We start from the raw sequence: 24,645 nt of genomic DNA, 5'->3' as shown, positions 1-24,645 counted from the left end.
TGAATCAATCTTTGTGATCTTAGGTTAGGCAATAGGTTCTTAGCTATAACACTAAAAGTGCAAGCAGAGGAAGAAAAAAATAGATAAGTTTAATTTCATCAAAGTGTAAAACTTTTGTACTTCAAAGGACTCTATGGAGAAATTGAAAAGACAACCCAAAGAGTGAGGGGAAATGCTTGAAAATGAAATAGCTGACAACAGACTTGTATCTAGAATATAACTCAGTAATAAAACAAACAAACAAAACCAAAAAAAAAAAACAACTTAAAACATGAGCAAAGGATCTGAACAGACATTTTTTTCAAAGAAAACATACAAATGATCAATAAGCACATGAAAACATTATCAACATCACCAGTCATTAGGGAAATGCAAGTCAAAACCACAAAAGATATCTTTTCACATTTACTGGGATGACTGAAATCAGAAAGGTAGACAATACCAAGTGCTCGTGAGGATGTGGTGAAATTGGAACACTACAGTCATGATGGGGATGTAAAATGAAGCAGCCACTTGGGAAAACAGTTTGGCAGTTCCTCAAAATGTTAAACACAGAGTTCCCATTTGACCCAGGTACATAGCACCCCAAAAGTGAAAAAGATATGTCCATACAAAAACTTGTATATGAATATTCAAAATAATATTATTCATAATAGCCAAAATGTGGAAAAAGCTCCATATGTCTGTCAACTGATGAATGGCACTGAACAATAAGTGAATATCCCTAAAATGGAATGTTATATAACAATAAAATAAACAAAGTACTGATACTGACTACAACATGGGTGAATCTAAGAACATATCCTAAGAGAAAGAAACCAGTCACAAAAGACTAAATATGATATGATTCCATTTATATAAAATGTCCAGATTTGGCAAACCTATAGAGATAGAAAATGAATTAGAGATTGTCCAGGGCTAGAGAGGGTAATATCTGAGAGTGTTTGCTAATGGTGCAGAGCTTTTTTGGGGGTGATGAAAATATTCTAACATTAGATTTTGGCGATGGTGGGATGATGGTATGTATCTCTGAATATACTAAAAACTACTAAATTGTGCACATTAAATGGGTGAATATAATGGCATGTGCATTATATCTCAATAAAGCTGTATTTTAAACAAAACAAAACAGTAAAACTGAGGAGTACAACAAAATGAAATCATAGACTTTCAGCAGTATAGGGGCCTAGAAATAATCAGGTCAATTGAATACTGATAGTAAGAGTTTACATATGAAGAAGAATGGGAAGAATTGCTTTCAACAAAATCAAATCTGAAATACCATTTTGCAAAGTAGGCAAAATAAAAGACAATTAAAAACACTAGGGAAACAAATAGCTATAGTAAAAGACAATGGCTGAAATATTTAGGAAACTAAGAAATGTCATAATTTCAAGTAACAAGTAAAGAGAAAGATAATCCATTTAACCTTGACACTCAGAATATTTTCATCCAAAAGGCTAAGCCTAGTGATCTAGGATTTTAGTTGTTTTCTGTAAGTGACTGGACATAGATTTACAATAAATTTTATTTGTATAATATGTTTTACAATTTTGTAAGTCATATTGATTTTCACTTATGGAATTCATTCATATACAAGGCACAGAAGACTTATTTACCCGTACAGACTAAATGCAAATGTATAAAATTTGACACTATAGGCATTATTTCCCTCTGTAGAAGGGAAATAGTAGAGAATCAAGAGACTCTGGATTAAGTTTACAGATAAGAAAACAGGAGAAAAATATATTATTTTAAAATTTAAAAGTAAACAAAAGAAGAACCAAAACTGTTTCTTTTTAATTTATGAAAGTTAAGCAGGTTTGAAAGGGAGATCCTTGTTTGCCATTTAGAGTTTATAAAACAAGAAATATAGATTAAAACATAATTTAGGATTATTAAATTTAAAGAATAAGACAAAAACTTTAAAATGGTTGTCCTTGAAAAGTGTGACGGGGTGAGTAATTATACTTTTCATTTATTGAGTTGATGTAACATTAGAGGTTTCAAGGATCATGAACTTGTGTTACTTTCAGGGAAGTAAAAATATTAGCAACAATATTAAATTGAAGTCTTCCAAATAAACACATGCAAAAAAAAAAAGGAAGAAAATCATGAGGAATTATTAAAAACAAAAGCAAAATAGACTTCATTAGAAAACTATGGGTGACCAAGTGCCCAGACAGTCTTTCACACTTTGCTTTTACAATTTGAGTTCTAAAGATCTCAATCTGTCAGTAGGAATGCGAGGAAAAAACATACACTCTCAATGGTCTAAGGTCTCATTAGAGCATTTTCTCAGGACCTCACACTGCGATGAGGTCTCAATGTTCCAGGCTTTGGGGAATCTGGGCCCAAGCTCAGTAACAAGCAATATGGAGAAGCTGGGCTTGGAGGCCCCCCGCCTCTCTGAGAATTCAGCCCACAGAGATTTTCCCTTTCATTGAGATTCTCCTCTCATCAAGGTTATCAGTCCAGCCGTCAATATCACTGAACCCTTTTATCAGCCCCACTTGGTAATTATAAAATATTTGCAGTTATACAATATGCTAATTCTTAGACATCTACAAACAGCTTAATCAATTGACTGCATTTTATTATTTCTAGTCTAAACATTATGGACTCACATGAACTCTGTGAGATCTGTAAATTATTCTAGATTGTAAAACTGCTGCCAAACCAGTCAGAAGTTTTATTAGAATTTATTAGGCTTGCTAGGTTATTTAGCCAGCAAGATTGAGAAAAACAACAGACGCGAAGAGGCATGCTGGAGTCAGACTGTGAAGCCTGATCGGTTCCCATGAATTACAGCGGGGTGAAGGCATCTACAGGCAGGAGAAAGCTGATCACTTGACACATTCACTGTCAAGCTGATATTAAAGTGAAGCCAGATTCTTGAGGCACTTAGACATCGTAGAAGCATTATTTCCCCTCATAATGTGTTTGGTTTTGTGTGTGTGGGGGGGTGGGGGTGGGGTAGGTGACTAGTAACCTGTGTTGTATAGGTAAGTACATGCATATGTGGTATACATGTCTCTAGCTACTCTATTGACAAAGAAAGGAATAGTTTTTTCATGCTGGTCAGGGATATACCATGTTTGAATATCCCAACATAGAATGAGAGAAGAAGTACTCTGCCAGTATTTATATTTAAATGTGTTCAGCAAGAGCCATACATTCCCAAACAAATGGCAAGGCTTTTATACACCCCCAAGTTAACCCTCATGTATCCAAATTTTTACAAAGTCTTTTATACCGCCAGGTGTTACCCCTTAGCCCCTGACTTGAATTTTGTAACAACTGAGTAGTGTTTGGAGAAAAAAATATCCCCTCCAAAGCTCCTCAAACAATGCTAGTCTGGAAGGCTTATAAAGATTATCTGACTAAATAGGTTTAAAACATTAAAAAGAGATAAATTTAATACAGATTTAGCCACTATTCTTGGAGGTATGCTCTCCTAGTTTCTAGGGCTAGATGTTGTTTTAAGAAGTCTATTAAACCACATTTTATAAAGTAATATGCTCAGTAATTACGTTGTGCAGATCATGAAAATGTTCATATAGTATAATGTGGAAAATCTTTCCTAATGTTTAAGTGAAGGTATTTGTAATCTGAGGTAAAACTGCTGTCAGCACATACCCAGATGAAGGGAATGTTCTGTTTTAAAAATGGTACTTAGAAGTGAAACTGATGGGCCCTACAGCAAAGCTCCTCATCTGGGGATCCTGATAAAGATGGAGATCCTGATTAGGGCCTGGGATGTTTCATGCTGATTCAGGGCCTGCAATGGGGTCTCAGGGCCCACTGGGAATAGCGAGACCCCAGAACACTTTGTTAGGTGACTCAAAAAAGAACGCTAATGAAAACGAAGACACCAATCCCTGAGGTCAACATGCCGGTGGAGAGAGCTGGGTCAGTTGTGCTCATGGAACATGGAAGTAGAAGAGAGCAGCATGTGTGCGCGGGTACCCACACATATGCACATACACATACACACATGCGCACACACACACCTAACGTTAGTCTGAATTTTAAATATATAAATATGATTAACTATAAATTAAAGTACTTAGGAAGGCATTTGACTACTCAATCCACATTTCCAAATGTTTACACATATTTCAGTTGTCTGGAATATTTTTGTGTGGGGCGCTGGCAGACTGTTTGCGATTCACGGTCATATGTATGGCATTTCTCCCCCAAATTTTCTGCTCTGCTTAACAGATCGGAGAGACAGAGCCAAAATTAGAATTTTTTTGCACTGGAATAAAATGGGGATGTTTAGATTTCTTCTGGTCTGAATTGATTCCTCCCTACCACATAATAAAAGTAGTATAAATTTAAGAAAATAAGCTACTTAAGTAATATGTGGTAGACCAGACTTTCCAATGTACATGCAGAAGGAGAAAAAGACATGATGCCTCCTTTTAAGTTGTGTAAACCTTAGGCCGAGAACTCAAATAAGAGATGGTCTGTGCCTCAGAAGAGAGAGAAGTCCATCATAACAAAAGCATTTTAAAAAGGGAGCAAATAAATATGAAAATAACAGACCGGTTAAAGCTAAATAAAAAGAAGTCCTTTCAAGAATATTTTTAATTAACTTCAAAATGTTTATAGAAAAAAAAAATTCAACTCTATACTTCTACACTTACAGACACCAAGTTAGGCTCCCTTCAGAAGTGTCTCTATTTTGTTGGAGGGAGGTGTTTCCAAGAGAAAATTCTTGCCACATTTTCTCACATTTTCCACCTAATGGTATAGAATACTTATGGCTATAATAATTATCCTAAAATTTAACTCTACCTTTACATGCATAAAGTGAAAAAGATGTATGAATGTTATTTGTTAAAATCCTTTTTGCCTCAGTTATAAACTCGGTTAATAGGCCTGGTCATAGAAATGAAAACATGAATGCAGTTTTATAATATTATATTTTGCTTTGGCAATGAAATCAATCCTTTGCTGTAGAAAGGATCAAAGGCCCCATAATTTTGGTTTTGTATTTTTATTAACACTGAAAATACATTTTTATAAAAATTTTAACTGTGTCTGGTATGCCTAAATTGGAGAAGAAAAGTTGCCTCAAAACAAGTGTAATTGTACTATTTGAAAAAAAAGCACAGTGACAACAAACCAACTAGATGTGGGTAAGGGGTGGGGAAATGAATGTTAATGTTATAAAACTGTCTTTAAAAAAGAGTCATATCACAGTTAGTATTGCAAGAGATCCTTAGTTATAATCACTCTATTTTTTATCCTAATATGATTCTAAAAAATGTGTTAATTCTAGAGATGTAATCAGTTGAACTTAAAAAACGAAGTTAATGAGCCTGAAATGGTTAAACAACAAAACACTAGAAAGTGTTGTTCAGATTTTAAGTCAATCCTGACATATTCATATTATTTGTGCTTAATTGCCTATATAATCATATTTAAGTATATAGTTTTCATTCTTTAGTGTAGAATGAAATCTCGATCTCTCTATTATCGTTATAAAATCCTAAATTTAAATGTTTATTAATGCACATGGACTTAATTGATTCCAAGAGACGAGACAACTACTATTAACATGCTAGTGTCCAGAAAGATAGTAACAGATCATTATTAGGAAACACAAAGAACTAATATATTTGAAAATATTCATCTTCCCTATTAATGACGAGTAATAGTAAAACAAAAATGAAATAGTTTGCCAGTTGGACCTTTTTATACACAACTGGTAGGAGTATAAATTGGTTTAAGATTTTTAGAACCATTTGATAACACATAGGAAGAGTCTTAAGGGTGGATATACCCTTTGGCTTAGTAGTGACGCTTCCAGGAATCCATTTTAATAAAATAATTAGAGGTGTAAATAACATTTATGAACGAATGTATTTAACACAAGATTATTTTCAATAGCAAAAATTTGGAAATAACTCAAATGTTCAACAATAAATTATGGGTTAAATAAGTTATGGTTTAATCTATGAAGTAGGCTATTTTATATTGATTATGCTTTTGAAAAATTTTAATGACATAATAAGTGACAAAAACTATACATTTAAGCTAAATATTGCATTTGTGAATATGCATTAATAATTATATTTACATAGAAAAGAAAGTATATATATAGAAAAAAGCTGACTGGGAGCACATCAGTTTTTTTCTCTCCTTAAATCTATTTTGTAATTTGCCATTTCCCCCTCCATCACCACTTAAACGGTGTAGTAATTTTAAAGTAAAAAACCAACAACAAAATTTAAGTGTATATTATAGTTTCCAGAGAAGGCAAAAGAATTAAGATACACCCTTTTATAGGATGGGTCTTCAATTATACCAGTTTGGTAGTTGCACACAGTTACTGCATCAACATTTTTCAATAAGGCTTTTTACTGGGCCTTCTTTTTCAGTAACTTTCAGAACCTAGTTCTCAAAATTCCTTCAGCTGTTTAGTAGCAGACACTGAATTCTTAGATGAAACATTTATAATTTTTGCCCAGAATATTAAAATCACTGATCAGTCATGGGGGGAGGCCCTATGAGAACAAATTTGGTTTGCGTGTTTCTCCTTACATTTTTACATCCTGGCTTCACAGAGTTTCTATAATGCTGCTCATGAATCACCATTACCTTCAGGTCTGGCTCTATTGCTGATTGCTTGCAAAAGTCCTGCAGCTAAGAAGAGACCCTAGAGAAACATTCTAGTCATGCAGGCACCATAACTTAAAACCACTGTTAAGGACTTGGCTTGAAATCGAACTTCCTGGTTTGGCTTATACCAAGATGCTTGCAATGTAATGCCATTGCTTTCATGAAAGATGGCAAAAGAACTATTAATGACACTAATTAAGATGTGTGAATATCATTTAGATACTCCTTGTTGCTTTCCAAGTACGAGCTATGTTACCTAACACATTAATTGGTAATGATACAAGTGCATATCTTTCAACTACAAGGTCAGTTTTTAAAGCAGGGCTTTTATTATTAATGAGTTTTAAGTTCCTACACAATCCACTCAAAGATTCCATTAACAAACCTTTCTGTGCTCCCCTTCAACCCCATTACAACCATATCCCCTCTGACCTACCCCAAATATTATGGTATTGTGGGCTGGAGCAATTTAAACCTTTTTCCAGCCTTAAATATAATTTCCAAAGCATTGTATGTACACCCAGAACCTATTAATTTAATTGTTTGCATTTTTAAGTAAATCTGTTCCTCGGTCCAAATGCTATTTATTTGAAACCCATTATTCACCTATCCAGCATATCTGCCTAAGTAAGTTTTGTATCTCTAAAGTAAAAACTAGCATAGAAAACAAAGAATATTAAAGTATATCCCCTACTAATACTATAATGTCCTGCTTATTTCCTTAGAATTCTAAATGTCATAGACTAGTAGAGAGAGAAAAAAAAATTTTAGCCCCAATAACTCATGCTACAGAAGAGAAAAAAGAAGCTCCGAAAATTGGTCTCTGCACCAGCAAACAAATGTCACGTGGTCAGAGTGAGCTGACGCTGGTTGTAGCCAGGGGTCCCTCTCTCAGATTCAATAAAGCCTAAGGAGAGCCTGTCATGTGTCAGATCCCTCCTCTACCTACTTTCTGCTTAATCTTAGCAAATGTCTACGATTGTCAATCAGACAATAGGAATCTACATTTATGCAACACTTGTTAGTGGTCACGTGTTGTCTCGTTTATGACTTTACATAATTCTCACAACAGTTATGTATTATTACTCCTGTTCTCTAATTGCACATCTAAGAAGTTCCTTTGGTTGTGATCACATATGAGAGACTGCTTGCTTAGGTGCACACCTCTTGGTGTTCTTTTTCCTCCCCTCCCAAATCAGTATAGTGATTCCTTCATTATTCTCTTGCATTGAAATCGCAGAAAAGAAATCTGAGGCCTCCCTCAGATGTATGTATTCCTTTAGAGGTGAATCTTCCTTTTGCCCCATGTGAGATGCTTTTAGGACCTTTTGTCTTCACATTTAAATATGGTCCACATATGCCTAAAGGCGAATCTATTCTTATTCATTGTTACTTGAGTTCATTGTATCTGAAGATATAGGTCTTCAAAAAGTCATCATTGCTAAAAGTTTATTACCGCTTTAGTTAAATTTTGTCTTGTACTTTCTTCAAGCACATTCGTTATACTTTGGTGAACTCTTTTTTTGTTTGTTTTCTATATTCCATATCTCCCACGTTCTCTAATTGTTTTGTTTCTACTTATATTTTTTTTCTTCAGCATTCTGGGAAAGCTTCTCAAACGCATGGTTCAAGTTAGTGTTTCCACTTTCCACGACATCAATTCTGTTTCTTACTGCTGCCAACACGGATTCCAGTTTTATGATTGCTACTATTGCTTAACTCATCCTGCTCCTTCCACTATCAACATCATCTCTTCTTATCCTTGCAGTTCCAGTGCACGGAGCTCATAATTTTTCTAGCATATGGAAGATACAAAGCAATTTACTACATTTTTTTAATTTTTGTGAAATCATTTCCAGATATATTTTTAAGGTTTACTCCAGGTTGTAGATTTCTCGTTCCTTTTTCTAAAACAAGGGGATGTGTCTACAGGCCCTGTGTTCACTGGGCAAAGCATCTAATTGACCCTTGCTCTTCCTACTTGTTGTCCAGGAAAAGTTAATGGAGGATAATAGTATAATCCAAGGACTTAATAGAACCCATTTTGTCTCAGATCTAAACCTAGAAGACAGATTGATAAGGTCAGTGTTTTAGCCCTGTTTTCAAAATCTAGATCTGTGTTTCACATTTGCACAGTGAGGATGGGGGTCAAGAGCATATGGTGTTCGGAGGGAATGTGTTGCTTGAAAAAAGCATGTGATTATTGTTTTTTACACTCAAAACTAAATTCTGTAAATCTTGACAAAATCATGGTTAGGAGGAGATACACAGAAATCGAGTCAGAATACGTTTAAGGTGAACCAAATCATGATGGAAACACTGGGATGTGCTGTTGAGCTAAAGAACATGGAGAAATGGAATGACTTTTCAGGTTTCTGTCCATCTGCTCTCGTATTAATTGTAACTAAGCTTCTGGGGATCCAGATACGACTGCCCATTTATTTCTTCTCTTATTTTCCCTCCGGAAGTCTAATAAATGGCTTGAAAGGAAATTTCTAATGGAACATGGTTGCAGATAGTATTCAGGTCATTGCAAAGACATGGCACCTGTGCAGCTCAGAGAGAGACAGCGAATGCTCAGGTTGAAATTTCAGATTCTGAGAGCAGAGTCAAGAAGCAGGCAGTGGGGGAGGAGTGAAGCTCCAGGCTGTCTTCTCGTGGGGACAGATTTGCTCCTCTAAGCAGTAAAATCTGGGCGTGCTTCTGATTATATGTGTCTATTCCTCTGCAGAGGTTTTGTGGTTGGTGGAATTTTCTCCCCAATTCTGGCAGTTAGCGGAATGTCAGTCTTCGTGTTCCCTTTTCTTGGAGAATTTTCATCCTTTCTGATTCTTCAAAAGTATTTTGGAAGGAGCGAGAAGAAGCTGCCTCAGGAACTGTGAGCCACATGCCATGTTGGTTCTAATTTTAGTCCCGAATCACTCAATTCAGTTGTGCAGAAAAATGAATTGTCACAAACTATTTACAGAACCAAATTGAGAACAATGTGTTCTTATCCTCACCTTACTATTCTGAATCAGATCTGCTCAGGAACAAATCTGGTATTAGTTGTTTCTTCTTTAGTATGAAATCATGGCAATATGCTAACTTTCCACAAACATTAATCTAAAACTTACTTCTAATGAAGCAATAACTACAAATTAAAGGAATTCAAAGCATCACTGCACAGGCAGGGTTTTCTCCTAAGCTAGCGACCCTGTGGGAAGGCTAACCCAGACTGCATGGTGGGCACCCTAGCTTTCCTGTAAAAAACCTGGATCTGCCCTTTGACTGGATTTGATCATTTTAACCACATGTGTGCATTTAAAAGTCTCTTTTAGTCTGACCACAGCTAAAAAAAATAAATGTAAAACAAAACCATATTGGTAAAAATGACATGTGTTTCTTGATCTGAACAAGCACTTGGCCAGGTCTTAGCAAGTTATTCCAGGCACATTTAGGTGCATTTCACTGAGAACTCAGTCATAGGCAAGTTTGAAGACTGGCTGGCTGAGGACACCAGCAGCAACTGGGCAATACCTGGGATGATGGCATAGGAGGCATGATTTTCCAAATTGACAGATGTGATGCCATTGGGAGCAATGGGAATCATTGGATTACAGAGTAACAATCTTCACATCTTCACAGATGAAATCCAAGCAGATAAATGCCAACTACCTGCACAGGTGTGGTATGGAAGGAACATGATCACACATCATCATGTGATCAAGTAGCTGGGGGTTGACTTGTTGCCATCTCACCGGCTGTTGATACTGTCCTGTGATCATGACACAAATGGGACAGTAGGTTTCTTGGTGTCTAGGATAAAGAAGGTGATAGATTCATTCTACTCTTCACAGCTCAGAGCTCAGTAGGGACACTGAGTGTCACCCTGGGAGCTGCTCAGAAGAGCAAGGAATTAGAATGCATCCAAATGAGGGTCATCAGAAAGGAATTCCCTAGAAACTGGTGTGGTTAGGAAGAAGTGAAGGTTCAAACAAAGTTGGATCCATCCTTCGTAGAGGGTTGAACTAAATGACCTATATCATGCCTTTGAACTCTAAAATTCTAAGACTTTAGAATTATCTATTGATTCAATAGTTTTTCTTCACTCTGCTTTCTACCAAGTAGTTTTTTCTGAAGAGAAAACAGAGCAGTAAAAACGTCCAAACAATATTTCTCAAAGTCTAATAATTCCCACAAAGTTGTCAAACTAGAGAGTAGGATAAGAAAAACATAACAAATGTTTCAGAATTTGCTGGTTACAAAATTGCTAACTGTGGAGGACTATATTTATTTGTTTGTTTGTTTTCTAGGAAGGAAGCTTTTATGTGTTCAAGCCATTTCATAAATAGAAAGAACAATAAATCATTCAACTTCTTTCCTCCTTTCTTCCTGTCACAATGATAAAGAACTAAACCCAAATCCAAAGAGTGTTTCGCAGGCAATGCACATTTTTAACATCCCACCACCAAAGAGCTGTTGTTATCAACATTTTAAATGCAAAAAAGCTGAGAACTGCCCAAGAAAAAAAAACCTCAAAACAAACAAAAAAACCCATTCCTTCATGAGATCTTTCTCTTGACTTGGAAAATATTTTGTGTATTCATTACAGAAAAACTGCTTCAGATAGTATGGTACCTGGAACTCTGATTGTGTTTACTATTTTTTTTTCAAAGAGGTAATAATCACATAAGATTTCTAGGTCTATAATGATCTCAAAAGATCATCTATGCTATCTTTATCTTTAGTCTTACACATCTCAGACCAGTGACAAGCTGTTGTTATGGACCTTCAGTGGTTCCCTACGAAATTCAAATACTGAGAAAATTCTTATTAATGAATAAGCCAAACCATCCATGGTCTGGCTTTGAATTCATTTTCCTTTGAACACATTTTCACTTTTTAATTCTCACTGAAGATGGTGAACTATAAATAATGAAGCCTCATGCAAGCAAATCCTTACATACTCACTTGACTGGAAAACAGTGCCCCACCTGGGGAAATCATGGGACAGCAGCCATTCTCTGTGCCAAGTGCTTAGGTCTGAAGTTATGTTCAAGATTAGCGAAGACAACTAATAAAAAAGAAAAAAAAAAAAAAAAGATTAGCTAAGACAATTTCATTTTCCTCATGTGGTAGGCAGAATAATGCCCCCCTAAAGACATCCTAATCCCAGAACCTGTCTGAATGTGTTACCTTACACGGCAAAAAGAGACTTTGTAGATGTGATTAAAGATAAGGCCTTGAGATAAAGAAATTATCCTGCATTATTCAGAAGGGCCCCATGTAATCACATAATCCTTAAAATTAGAGAACTTTTCCTGGCTGTGGTCACAAAAAGAGATGTGACAATAGAAGCAGGGTTAGAGAAGTGCTATGTTCCTGGCTTTGCTGTTGCCATCTGGATTTTGGCCCAGTGACATTCATGTCAGAGTTCAACACTGAACAACTATAAAATAATAGATTAACGTTTTTTAAATCATTACGTTTGGGGGGGGGTTGGTTTGTTTTTCGTGTTTTGTTTTGTTTTGCTTGTGGCAGCAATAGAATCCATCCATTAAAAATAGTAGAACCCACACATTAAAAATATGAAGCCTAAGTGATTTCTCCTTATAGTGCCAACCTGGAGCATCAACTCTGTCTTCCTGACTCTCATTTCAGTTGTACTTACCACTTAGAGATTCTGCTCCTAACTTTTTTCAGTTTTCTGGGAGAAAAGAATAATTAGCTTCTGCATCTCCTCATTTAATTATTCTAACTGAATTTGATTTTTAAGGCATAATTTTGTACAAGATTTCTTTCTGCTGACAAAAAATTACATGTGTGATTTGCGGACTAGACCATTACCCACAGTTAGTTATTGTTTTCTTCACTCTGACAAAACAGAGCTTAGAACTGGTAACTCTTCACATGGCCTTACTCTAGTCCTTAGTTCCTTCCTCACCTGTTGCATTCTAGCCACTTGTTTGTAAGCCTCCCATCTCCTCTCTGCCAGACTCCTTAGAGGAAGCATCAACACTAATTTATCCTTCTGTTCCCAGATTCTAGAATACTTTTTGACATATCGAACTACTTACTAAATGTTTGTTAAATAAATCATCAAATATAGCATTTACTGATTTAGCAAACACTTATGTAGTGATTCCCATATGCTGGGCATGGAGAATATAAAAATAAATATGAAAGGATTTGCAAGCCACATGAAGAATTCTCGTATTGAACAACTAAGATGGTGCGGTAGGTAAACGCTATGTCTACCTTCTTTCACAACCACATCAAATTACAACTAATCTGCAAAACAACCATTATTGTGAATCACTTTAAATCAAGCTGAACTGAAGCCTTTCAACGAAGGGTGTGCAGAAGGAGCCACCTCCAGACTGGTAGAAAGAGCAGAGACGGGATGGGCTGGTCCCACACCCGCGAGTGACCATTAAAGACAGGGAGGGATATTTTGGCTGTGGCGCCCCCCCACCCCCAGAGGAGCGAGAGGTCCCAGCCCCACCCCAACCCAGGGTTCCAGTGCCGAGGAGAGAAGTCCCCATAATTTCTGGTTGTTAAAACCAGTGGAGATTGTGACTGAGTGAGACAGTGCAGCTGCACTCAGAGGGGCTCCTCTGAAAGGGACTGTGTGTGGACTTACCCACCAATGGAATCACTGTCTCTGAGCTCCAGCACTGGGGCAGCAGCTGGAAAGGCTGCAGGGACATGTGGTGGTGTGCCCAAAATTTGGGCAGAGCCCATGTGGTGGGGAAATGAATTGTCTGGCTTGGGATGGGGGCTGGAGAGGCAGCTTTCTCCTGGACAAGGGAGCTAGTGGAGGCCATTTTTTCTTTGTTGAGACCTCCCCCTTCCTGGTGCACAAGCACAGGTGGTCATCATTTCTGAGTCTCCGCTGTCCATTCGCCACACACTGGTGATTTGAAACTGGCCCTGCCCAAGTTTTGGGCACATCCAGACTGCTTCCAGTGGCTTTTTTGTGCAGACTGCCTGCCTTGGTTCAAGCTTCAGACTTTCCTAGGATCTCTCAAAGGTTTGCAGAACCCAAACAAGCAGCATCTGGCTTGAACACATCCTGTACCTCTAGCTGAGCAGCCCTAAGCCTGGCACTAGCAGCAGCCAGCCTTGGTTCGTGGCTTGGCCTCTCAAGGTGCTTCAAAGCACACCATGGGTGGGGGGCAGATATCGGAGGATTTCTTTGTGGCTCCTGCCGGGTGGCCCCGGGTGGGGCACGGGCTATGGCTGAATTTGACCTGCAGCAGATCCCCTCCAAGGTGGTCCTGGGGCTGGCACCCCCAGTGGCCAGTTTCAAAACAAGCTAGAGAATTATCTAGCCTCCTCCAAGTATGACACACCAGATTGGTCAGGCACCAGAGTCCTGCTGAGGCAGATCTTGCTCTGTAGGGTCAGCCTCTGCACAACAACTCTTCCACTGCAGTCAAGGCCAGTCCTTACAACGAGTGAGCCCAAGGTTCAGTCCCTCCCATTGATGTGCAATTATCAACCAAGGCTCAACTACAAGAGGAGAGCCCACACAACCCACACAAGGGACATACCTGGAGCATGTGGCTCAGGTGACCAGAAAGACTGGACCACTGAACCCTATAGCATACTTACTACATAAGGCCACTCTACTAAGAACTGAAGACACAGCAGCCCTACCTAATACATAGAAAAAACACAGGGAGGCAGCAAAACTGGGGAGACAAAGAAATATGTCCCAAATAAAAGAACAGAAGAAAGCTCCAGGAAAACTAAGAGAAATGGAGATAAGCAAGCTATCAGATGCAGAGTTCCAAACACTGGTTATAAAAATGCTCAATGATCTCAGGGAAAATGTCAATGGAGAGATGGAAAGCATAAAAATGGAGGTGAAAACCATGAAAAAGAACCCGTCAGAAATAAAGGATACAATAACAGATATGAAGACTATATTACAGGGAATCATCAGTATCAGTAGATTAAATGAAGCAGAGGATCCAATCAGTGATGTAGAAGATAAGTTAGCAGAAAACATCCAACAAGAACAGAAAAAAAAAAAAAAAAAGAATCCAAAATATTGAGGAGGGTTTAAGGTGCTTCTGGGACAATATGAAACATACCAACATTTGCATTATAGGGGTACCAGAAGGAGAAGAGAGGGAGCAAGGAATTGAAAACCCATTTGAAGAATTAAGGACTGAAAACTTCCCTAACCTGGTGAAGAAAATAGACATACAGGCCATGAAAGCACAGAGAGTCCCAAACAAGATAAACCCAAAGAGGCCCACACCAAGACACATCATAATTAAAATGCCAAAGGTTAAAGACAAAGAGAGAATCCTGAAAGCAGCAACTAGAGAAAGGCAACTAGAACCTTATAAGGGAGCTCCCATAAGATTGTCAGCTGATTTCTCAACAGAAACTTTGTAGGCAAGAAAGGAGTGGCAGGAAATATTCCAAGTGATGAAATTGATGACATACAACCAAGATTACTCTATCCAGTGAAGCTATCATTTAGAATTGAAGGACAGATAAGGAGCTTCTCAGACAAGAAAAAGCTGGAGTTTATCACCACCAAAACAGTATTACACGGACTCTTAGAGGAACTTCTTTAAGATGGTAGGGGGTTAAGGACGGGTAAAAGGGAAAGGGATTGAGAAGTACAAATGAGTTGTTATACAGTAGTCATGGGGGTGTAGGGTGTAGCATAAGGAATATAGTCAACAATATTGTAATAGCTAGGTATGATGTCAGATAGTGGTACCTCGGTTTTCTAACGTAATCCGCTCAGGAAGACCATTTGAATTCTGAAACATTCGAAAACCGAGGTGTGGTTTCCCCATAGAAAGTCATGCAAAATAGATTAATCTGTTCCAGACCTTTAAAATCAACCACTAAAACTGCAAATTTAGCATGAATTTTACTATCTAATAATACCATAGATCTATAAAATTTACAGCGTTCGCAAACCAAAATCTTCATCAACAAGAGACATTCGAAAACTGAGGTATCACTGTACTAAATCTATTAGGGTGATAGATGGAAATGGAGTTTGGAGCAGGGTGAAAAAGGTGAAGGCATTAAGAAATACAAATTCGTAGTTAATACAGTATGGAGAATATAATAAAAAATATTGTAAAGATCACGTAAGGTGCCAGATGGGCACTGGACTTATCAGGGGGATCACTTCATAGACTGTGTTCAATACACTATCCACCTGAAGCTGAAATAGAATAACATTGAATGTCAACTATAACTAAATACATATGTATATATAGTCACGGGATGTAGAGTATAACATAGGGAAGATAGTCAATGGTATTGTAACAGCTACATAAGATGTCAGAGGGGTAGTAGCTTAGGGAAGGGGGTTATCACACTGTGAGGGGTGTAAATAGCTATTATGTTACTTTGTACACCTGAAACTAATAAAAAAAATAAGTATGAAATACCTACTATATTCATCAAGAGCACATAGCCCAAAGGGTGAGGCAGATAGTTTACCAAATAATCAAAGTGTCACATGATTAAGCTGTTGTGGGGAACAGAAAATTGCCATAAAACACAGAGGTGGGAAATGTTCTCTCTACCTGGGAATGAAGGGTCTCTTTCAATTAGGGACAACCCAGAAATAAGCAGCTAACTTCTAAATACCATACTACCAGCTCCATCCAACAATTATTTGCTATTTAAATCATGTATTTGATTGCTGTTAATTTGGTCAATCAGAGTCCCAATTAGCATTGATCATGAAAATTGTTCCAGCTGTCTGCTAGGCACTTCATAGAGTCATGGATGGGAGGCATGTGAGGGGCCATGATGATGATGCTCCTTACTATGGAGATAGCTCTTCCGGTGACTTCAAATTGCTGCTGGGAAACTTAGTGGGACAAAATGTATCTCACCATTTTTGCAACTGGGGATTTACGATGTTACGAGTTTTTACCACCTTGCAATGAATTCACTTACCTTCTAAGAGTGTGGTTCTCAACAAGAGGGGATTGGGTGCGGGCTGGGAAAGGGGCATGTGTGTGCGGAGATTTTGCACCCCCCACACCCTACTGCCATGGGACATTCAGCAATGTCTAGCAACATTTTTGACTGTTGTAACTTGGACACTGTTACTGGCCTCTAGTGGAGTCTAGTGGATAGAGGCTAGAAATGCTGCCAAACATCCTACAGTCCATGGAACCGCCCCACACAACAAAGAATTATTCACCACAAATATCGCTAATGCTGAGGCTAAGAAACCCTTTCCTAAGGTTTATGCACTACTATAGAAACAGAATAATATTAGCATCTTTGCTAATATGCATATTTGTTTAATAATATTCATAAAACAAACATTCTAATTTAAAGGAAATGGACTTTCAGTTTACTCCATGGGTTTTTCAACTAATCACCAAGATTTTGGAATGACCTGTGTTTTATGTTGTTCTAGTATTACCTAGTGTGGGAGACATCTCAGAGCCTAAACTCTCAAGGTGCTAAAGACCAACTCCAGGACAGGTTACTGAATGGTCTCTCCAACGGGGTGACAGGTGCCTGCAGACAAGAGGCTTATTGACTTTTAAACTTAACTCCTCTTCACAATATTCAACTTGTGACATTTCGCTACATTCTGGATAAACATTCTTCTAAAACAAAATCTGTATTACTGACTAGCTCTGAATGAAGCACTCAGCTAATGAGAGACGAGAGCGACATACTAAGGGTCTGTCTTTTATGACACACTTAGCAACAAGAAAGCTTCATTCCAGAAGAAAATGTCAAACCTAAAGTGAAATATTATCTATAATAAATGAGCCTCCTTGAGATTATTATGTAGCACATTTTCGCAGGTAATAAAGTCATTGTGTTTTGCATGGCTTTATTCTTTTAGGCAGAGGAAAAGGGGGGAGGAGTTTGTTGGTATTTCATGGGGTTTTTTTTTGATGGGTTTCTTTCCATTCTTCTTGTGCCAATTGTAATGTTTTATGATTATTCATGACTTAGACAATGGTGCTTTAGGCAGTCAATAGCAATTATGCTTGTTGAGAAGAACATATAATTCAAATTAGACCAATATAGATTTTTCCCTTTTACTTTAATGTTTAGTTACCCAGTTAGATTTAAACAGAGACTACAACATTTAATAAATGATTTTCACTAAAGTCTAACTGACATTTAAAAGTAATTTTTGTTTGTTTGTTTGTTAATACAGAGGAGTAAGACAAAACATTAGTTCACTTAAAAAGTATCCCATATCCGTTAATACTAAATATTTCAAGGTTATTCATTATGTGATTCATTTATACCTGATGCCTGAAAATGGTAACTGTATACTAGCCAGCAAGCAGTAGGCGTCTAAATAATTCATCTTAATGAACAATAAGTTCGTGCATGTTTAGGTCTGTAGCTCTTAAGTTTAACAAAAGTCAAATTAAAGACTGTGGTAGATGTTATGGACTGAATTGTATGCCCACCCCACCAAAATTCATATATTGAAGCCCTAACCCCCAATGTGACTGCACTGAAGATGAGGATTTTACAGAGGTAATTAAGGTTAAGTGAGGTCATACAAGTGTGACCCAAATCCAACAGGATTTGTGTCCTTATAAAGAAGAGACACCAGAGAGCTCTCTCAGCATGTGCTGAAGAGGAAAGGCCAGGTGAAGACCTAGTGAGAGGACAGCTATCTGCAAGCCAGGAAGAGAGGTCTCAGCATAAAAAAAACAAACCCTTGATCTTGGACTTTGAGCCTGTAAAACTACAAGAAGATAGAACCACCCAGTTGTTGAAGCCACTGAGTCTGTGGTATTGTGTTCTGCCAGCTTGAACAGACAAATCAGCTGGCCACCACTGGGATCAACCAAGTTGATCTTTTCCTCAAGTTTCAGACTTTCTTAAATATGGATGAGTGACCAGGAAACCATCAGGTACATTTCTCCTGAAACAAGGACCTCAGTGGCCTGCAGAAGCCCAAGGTGCTGCCCAGCCAGGCTCATTATGAAAAATTGTTGCTATTTTCACCAAATGCACATGAAGCATTTCACCAGGAAGCACCAGGCAGTATGTAAATTCATATAAATTTAAATGAACAGGGATCTAAAACTGTCCACTTCAACACCCTCCGCAATGCTGGATGGTCTGGGGGTGGCCACTCAGCTCCTTCGGTCTCAGTGTCTTCATCCATAAAGGGAATAATAAGAGTGTTGACCATTAACAATAATAATCTCTCCATCATTGGGATCTTGTGAGAATTAGAGGTAATGACTATAACACCCAACACAATGACTAGCATAACAGGTATTCAGGGGAAGTAGAGGCTGTCGTTACGGTGACAGTATTGAAAATGATGCACAGACATCTCTATACCAAAGAAGGTCAGAGGCTAGAAAACTGCAGGGTCTAGGGTCTATTCAGACGTGTCCCCCAAAAGATATTTGTACTAAATTTAGGGGATTATGATTTTAATAAAACCCTGGATAATTTAGACAAATGTGGAAAACTGAGAGCTGGTTATACCACAACACATTCTCTTCAAGGCTTATGATTTCACTGCTCTGAAAGTACCTGGTGCAACCCTCTACTCTGGGGTTGGGGGACGGGGCCATTTGTTTCTTTGTTTTCAGCCTCACAATATATTTTTCTCTCAAACATATGGCTCAGACCAGTATGGTCAATGTGATGACAAAAGGCTGGATCCTAGATTTATTGGGAAACAAATTCAATTGGATTTGTAGACATACTGCATAGAGGAGAGAGAAGAAAAAAAATGGTCAAGGATGACTCCACACTTTTTGGCCAGAGCAACTGAAAGGACAAAGTTATCATAAACTGAGATGGAGAGAGTATATCTTAAGTGTTCTCATCACACACACACACACACACACACACACACACACACATTAACTTGATGGTAGATATACACATATTAAATTATTATATTGCACACCTTAAAAAAGCACATTGTACAACCTAAATATGTCAAGTATATATCTCAATAAAAACGGAAAAAAATAAACTCAGATGGGGAAAGTTTGAAGAGGATGATCGGGGTTTCGGTTTTGGATGTGGTAAGTTAAAATTATGTTGTTTAAAAATTAGAAATAGTTTGGAACTACTGCAACAGGGTGAAAACAGAGGGAGGAAGACACACTGAGAAGATAAGCAGGATGGAAATCTGCTGACCCTACAGGTCACGCTGAGGAATTTAGACATGACACTGTAAGCACCAGGAAGGAAAAGGAGGTTTGGAATATGGAAGAACAATGTGCTTAGGGGATTAATTTACACTAGCATTTTCTTTGAGACCAGACCATTAGCTCCCTGATGGCTTATATGTTTTTAACTGCGGTTGTTGGTGTTTTATTTCGTTTGATAATCCCTAGGAAAGAACTTTACCCACTGTTTTCACTTCACAATTTCTATAAGAAATTTCGTGATTTAGATTAAATTTAAATTTAGAAATTTAGATTTAGCAACATACATTTCTCTCTCTTTTTTTCGGCCTTGTCAAACTGCATGACTCTTTATATTTCCTCTCTCAAAGGACATCACAAATTAACTCAAAGGGATATGGCAAGAATTACATTTCTCAATTTTATCACTTCATCTAATACTGTGAATGCATTCCTAAATACTAAATGACAATAATTCTACCAACATATCTGACCTGGTTATAGATTGGAATCATGAGAAACCGTGCAAGAAATTGAAGAGTCACACAGGTAAGCAATGGGGTAGGGATGGAGAAAATTAAACCGATCAGGACAGATTCAGGGTGCACACACCACGTCTCTTACTCCTACAGCCCACATACATTTGATGCGTTTGCCCTCCTTGTAAAATAATGGTGGGAATCCCTAAGAAATTCTGAGGATATTTTCCCTCCCTTGGAGCAACTCTAATGCATGTTGATGAAATCAAATACTAATAGTTTATTAGATCAATAAAAGTCATGCCCTTCCAGGTGACATGCTTGGATCTTGGTCCTAGATGACACCTCTCTTTCCCACCTGCTGAGAAAATCCAAATTTAGAGCCACTAGTAAGAACTGGACAGCAGTACATTTATGAAGAGAAATAACCTACATTTACAACTTATAATGTATTGTCACATATTCACACTGTAATGGATAATAAACAAATTGGGGTCATTAGCAGTACATTATGACATCGCAAGTATAAGGATAAGGCATCAAGGAAGTTTGAAGAAATAATAAAAGTAGTAGTATTATTTAACTCACAAAATAAAGGATGCCGACAGTTCATCTTTAATCTTTCCTCTCATTCTGACCTCTGAGCAGGCAGCAAAACTTTTTTCCATTCTAATTTGCAATATCTCTTCTGTCTACAAAAAAAGACCCAAAATGAATCTTATAAGAGTAAGTGTTCAGCACACAAGCAGAACTAATAAGTTACACATCTATCTATCTATCTATCTATCTATCTATCTATCTATCTATCTATCTATCTATCTATCTATCGATCTATCATCTATCGATCTAAAGAGATTTATTTTAAGAAATGGACTCATGCAGTTGTGGGTACTAGCAAGTGAAAACTTATAGGGAAGACCAGCAGGCTGGAACTAAGACAGGATTTCTACGCTGCAGTCTTGAGATAGAATTTCTTCTTCTCCAGAAAACCCCCGTTTTTGTTTTTAAAGTCTTCAACTGATATGATGAAGCCCACCACGATCATCAAGGGTGATCTCCTTTACTTACAGCCAACTGATTGTAGATGTTAACAATACCTACAAAACATCATCACAGCATGACCTGGATTACTGCTTAATTCAATAACTAGGGACTAGTTATAGCTTGGCCAATTTGACACATAAAACTAACCCTCAAAATTCTGCTTCAAACAGCTTATTCACTTCCCACTGATTCTAAAAGTACATCCAATCTTTAAAACATATTGTTCAAGGTCTTTCCTGATTTAACTAGACATTGTCTTTCCAGTTTCATCTTCCTTTTCTTTACATTCATTCATATATTATTTGCTTATAATTTTAGCTGCACACCTCTACCAAGCCCATCTTGGACATCATATGTAACCACACAACTTGCTTTGGCCAATGGGATGTGAGAAAGTGATGTGGGCCAGAGCTATAGGTACATTGCATGGTTCCTAGGTCTGTAATTATTCTTTCCCCACTGCCATGAGATTAATAAGTCCAAGAGAGAGGCTGCCCTATCAGCTTGGGTTCTGGAGTGAAGAACAAGTCTGGAGCAAAGTTAGAAAAACAAAGAGAGATTGAGAGAGACATGTATTATGAGTAAGAAATACATCTATTTTCTTATAAGCCATGAAGATTATTGCATTGTGTGTCACCTCAAAATAATTTAATGAAAGCTGATTGATACAAGTGGGCACTCACATATTTGATGAATGAAAACACAAGTGAATGGATGCAGTTGAAGTTCCCTTCTCCTGAAATGCCCTTTCTTGCCATTTTCTGCCTATTGAAATTCCATTCATCCTTCAAAGAATCGCTCAATAGCCATCTCCTGTTATTTCCAGCTGCAAAGAATGTCTCTGTGTTCAAAATCTTTTCAGCATTTAAAATTCTTTCATTCCAATAGGTATTCAGGAGCCAATTTGCTGATCAAATAGAGGCATTACTATTTGTGTCTGTAAATACTTATTTAATTCATTTTGATTTCCAGTGACTTGTTTGTTTCCAAGTGAGTTGTTAGCTCCTCAGCCATTGCCTTCAATGTATTTCCCACACAATAGCAGATACTTGGTAAATGTACGTTGTTGGTGAAGTCAGAATATTATCAGGAAATAATATAAACATATAGATGATGGTATCCAGCTATCCTTCAGCAGGCAACCCAAGAGGCTTGGATTAAATGCAAAAGAAATATATGCTAATGATACTGCAGCGGACTGCAGAAAAATTCTGCAGGCAAACACACAGGTCAAAAATCTGGGCATACTTTCCTGATCAGAAGGCGAGGCATGGCTATCAGTAAAGTTTCCATTGAATATAAAAGAAGTGTCAGGCACTTAATGGACATGACCTCAGGCCATATTCCAACAACCCTATTTTTTTTTCCAATTAAAATTTATTGAAGTGACAATTGTTAGTAAAGTTACATAGGTTTCAAGTGTGCAATTCTGTAATACATCATCTATATATCATGTTGTGCGTTGATGAGGGTAAAAGGGATCCACTACATGGTGATGGAAGGAGAGCTGACTCTGGGTGATGAACACACAATGGGATTTATAGATGATGTACTACAGAATTGTACACCTGAAATCTATGTAATTTTACTAACAATTGTCACCCCAATAAATTTAATAAAAAATAAATAAATAACCAAATTTAAAAGGGGCAAAGAATTTGAATAGGCATTTCTCCAAAGAAAATATGCAAATGGCACATGAAAAAAAACCCTATTTTTATATACGAGCAAACTGAGGTTTAGAGAGGATAAAGTATTTTTCTATGGTCACTCTTCTAGAAAGTGGTAGAGCCAGGAATTTAACTCGGGGGTGCCTCAGTCCAGAGTTCAAACATTAACCACACTGCTTTCCTAAAAAGAAGGTTCGGAGAGATCTATTTGAGCTCTAAGCTTTCCATGCAGTCATCCCTTTTAACAGAAAGACTGCCCTAAGCAAGGTATTCACTAAAGTACCAAAAGGGGTTACCCTTGTCCCAATTATTTTACTGGAATGTAGGACGTGGAAGAAACAGTTTCCAGCATAATGTCTATAAAAGTGACTCTATTAGATAGAAACTAGATTAGTGGTTGACTGGGGTTGGGCGTGGGAATGGAGAGTAACGGAAAACAGGCATGAAGAATCTTCCGGGGGTAATAAAAATGTTATAAAATTGGATTGTGGTGATGGTACAAAACTCTAAAAGTTTATCTAAAAAATCACTGAATTATACTTTAAAAGGGTAAATTCTGTGATATGTAAGTTATCTCACCACAGAGGTTGTAGAATAAATTACATTGTCTAATGGATCAAAGATATATATAAAATTATGTACATATAAATAAATATATATATAACAAAATAATATATATAATAAACACATCACGAAGCAAAGATTACATGCTTTTCCCCCCCAAATACCATCTGAGCAGTAGCCTTTTTATTTTAATAATAAATATGATAATTACAAATTATTTGTATTCAGTTCAAGTCGTACAACCAAATGTCTCCCTTGTCCTACTGTGTAGTTAATAAAGCTAACACTTTTCAGAATGTTCTCTCTCAGACTTTCTGCTAGGTCAAACTGAGTTTTTCTAATTTAAGGCAATGAATAAGTCTATTTTTCTGCATTATGGAATCATGAGTGCTGTTTCAATTATCTACACTTATGGAAGGTGCAAACAAACTGAGCATTTTATACCCGTGCCTAATTTCCAACTCCCATTTTCGACAGTAAAAGTGCTGCCCTACAGAGAGTGTTCATATAGAAAATCCATTCTACTTTTGCCTTGTACTCAATTGTCTGCTACATATAATATTGTTCAAATGTCATAGCCAGAAAAGTGCTATATGCTTCACTAGTTGATAGTCCACCTATATTTTAGTCACATTTTTTTAAACACTTCTCATAGAAATGTACAAAAAAACAACAAACAAAACAAAAAAAAACCCAACAACCCATATCTCCCTAGCCAGGGCTACTATGAGCCATGTGAGAGTCACAGGGAAGAAATTGAGTTCTTCTTAAGTGATGTTCTTTAAATATTTTTTAACAGTTATTTAGAAGAAAGGCTGAGAGGTAGGGAAAGTAAAAAGAATAATGAACTTCTTCACTTCACCACTAGTCTCTTGGATCTCACATCAGTCTTACATACCCCACTCTTGTAAAATATATTTAATATTTAAAAGTCTGCAGCTGATCTAATTACATCCTTATTTCTTTAAAAGCAATTAGATCATTAGCATGGGGAAATCACGTTCAGCAGCCAGTGGCTCAATAATGTTCTCTTTCCAACTCCTAGTCCCTGGGGTGATTTCAGCTAAATAAGTATCCTCACCATGTTATATTTCTGAATGCACTGCCCCTTGTAGGCAGGCAGCCCCA

General features: G+C 37.3%; 1 long non-coding RNA gene across 4 annotated transcripts in view; it reads right to left on the bottom strand.

Moving 5' to 3' along the window:
• Positions 1-24,645, bottom strand: part of LOC148758738 (uncharacterized) — a 260,925-nt gene that overhangs the window by 163,072 nt on the left and 73,208 nt on the right. For 3 of the 4 annotated variants that reach the window (XR_016020155.1, XR_016020158.1, XR_016020159.1), the window contains exon 2: positions 11,587-11,689. This is a non-coding gene — a long non-coding RNA (uncharacterized LOC148758738). The remainder of the gene's footprint in view (positions 1-11,586; positions 11,690-24,645) is intronic. The other variant, XR_016020157.1, reaches the window with a different exon arrangement.

Source organism: Rhinolophus sinicus, chromosome 2 (genome assembly GCF_057876585.1).
Source record: "Rhinolophus sinicus isolate RSI-liver-muscle chromosome 2, RSI-T2T, whole genome shotgun sequence".
Taxonomy (NCBI): Eukaryota; Metazoa; Chordata; class Mammalia; order Chiroptera; family Rhinolophidae; genus Rhinolophus; species Rhinolophus sinicus.
Note: the sequence above shows the minus strand (reverse complement) of the source record. Positions and strands in the feature narration are given on the sequence as shown.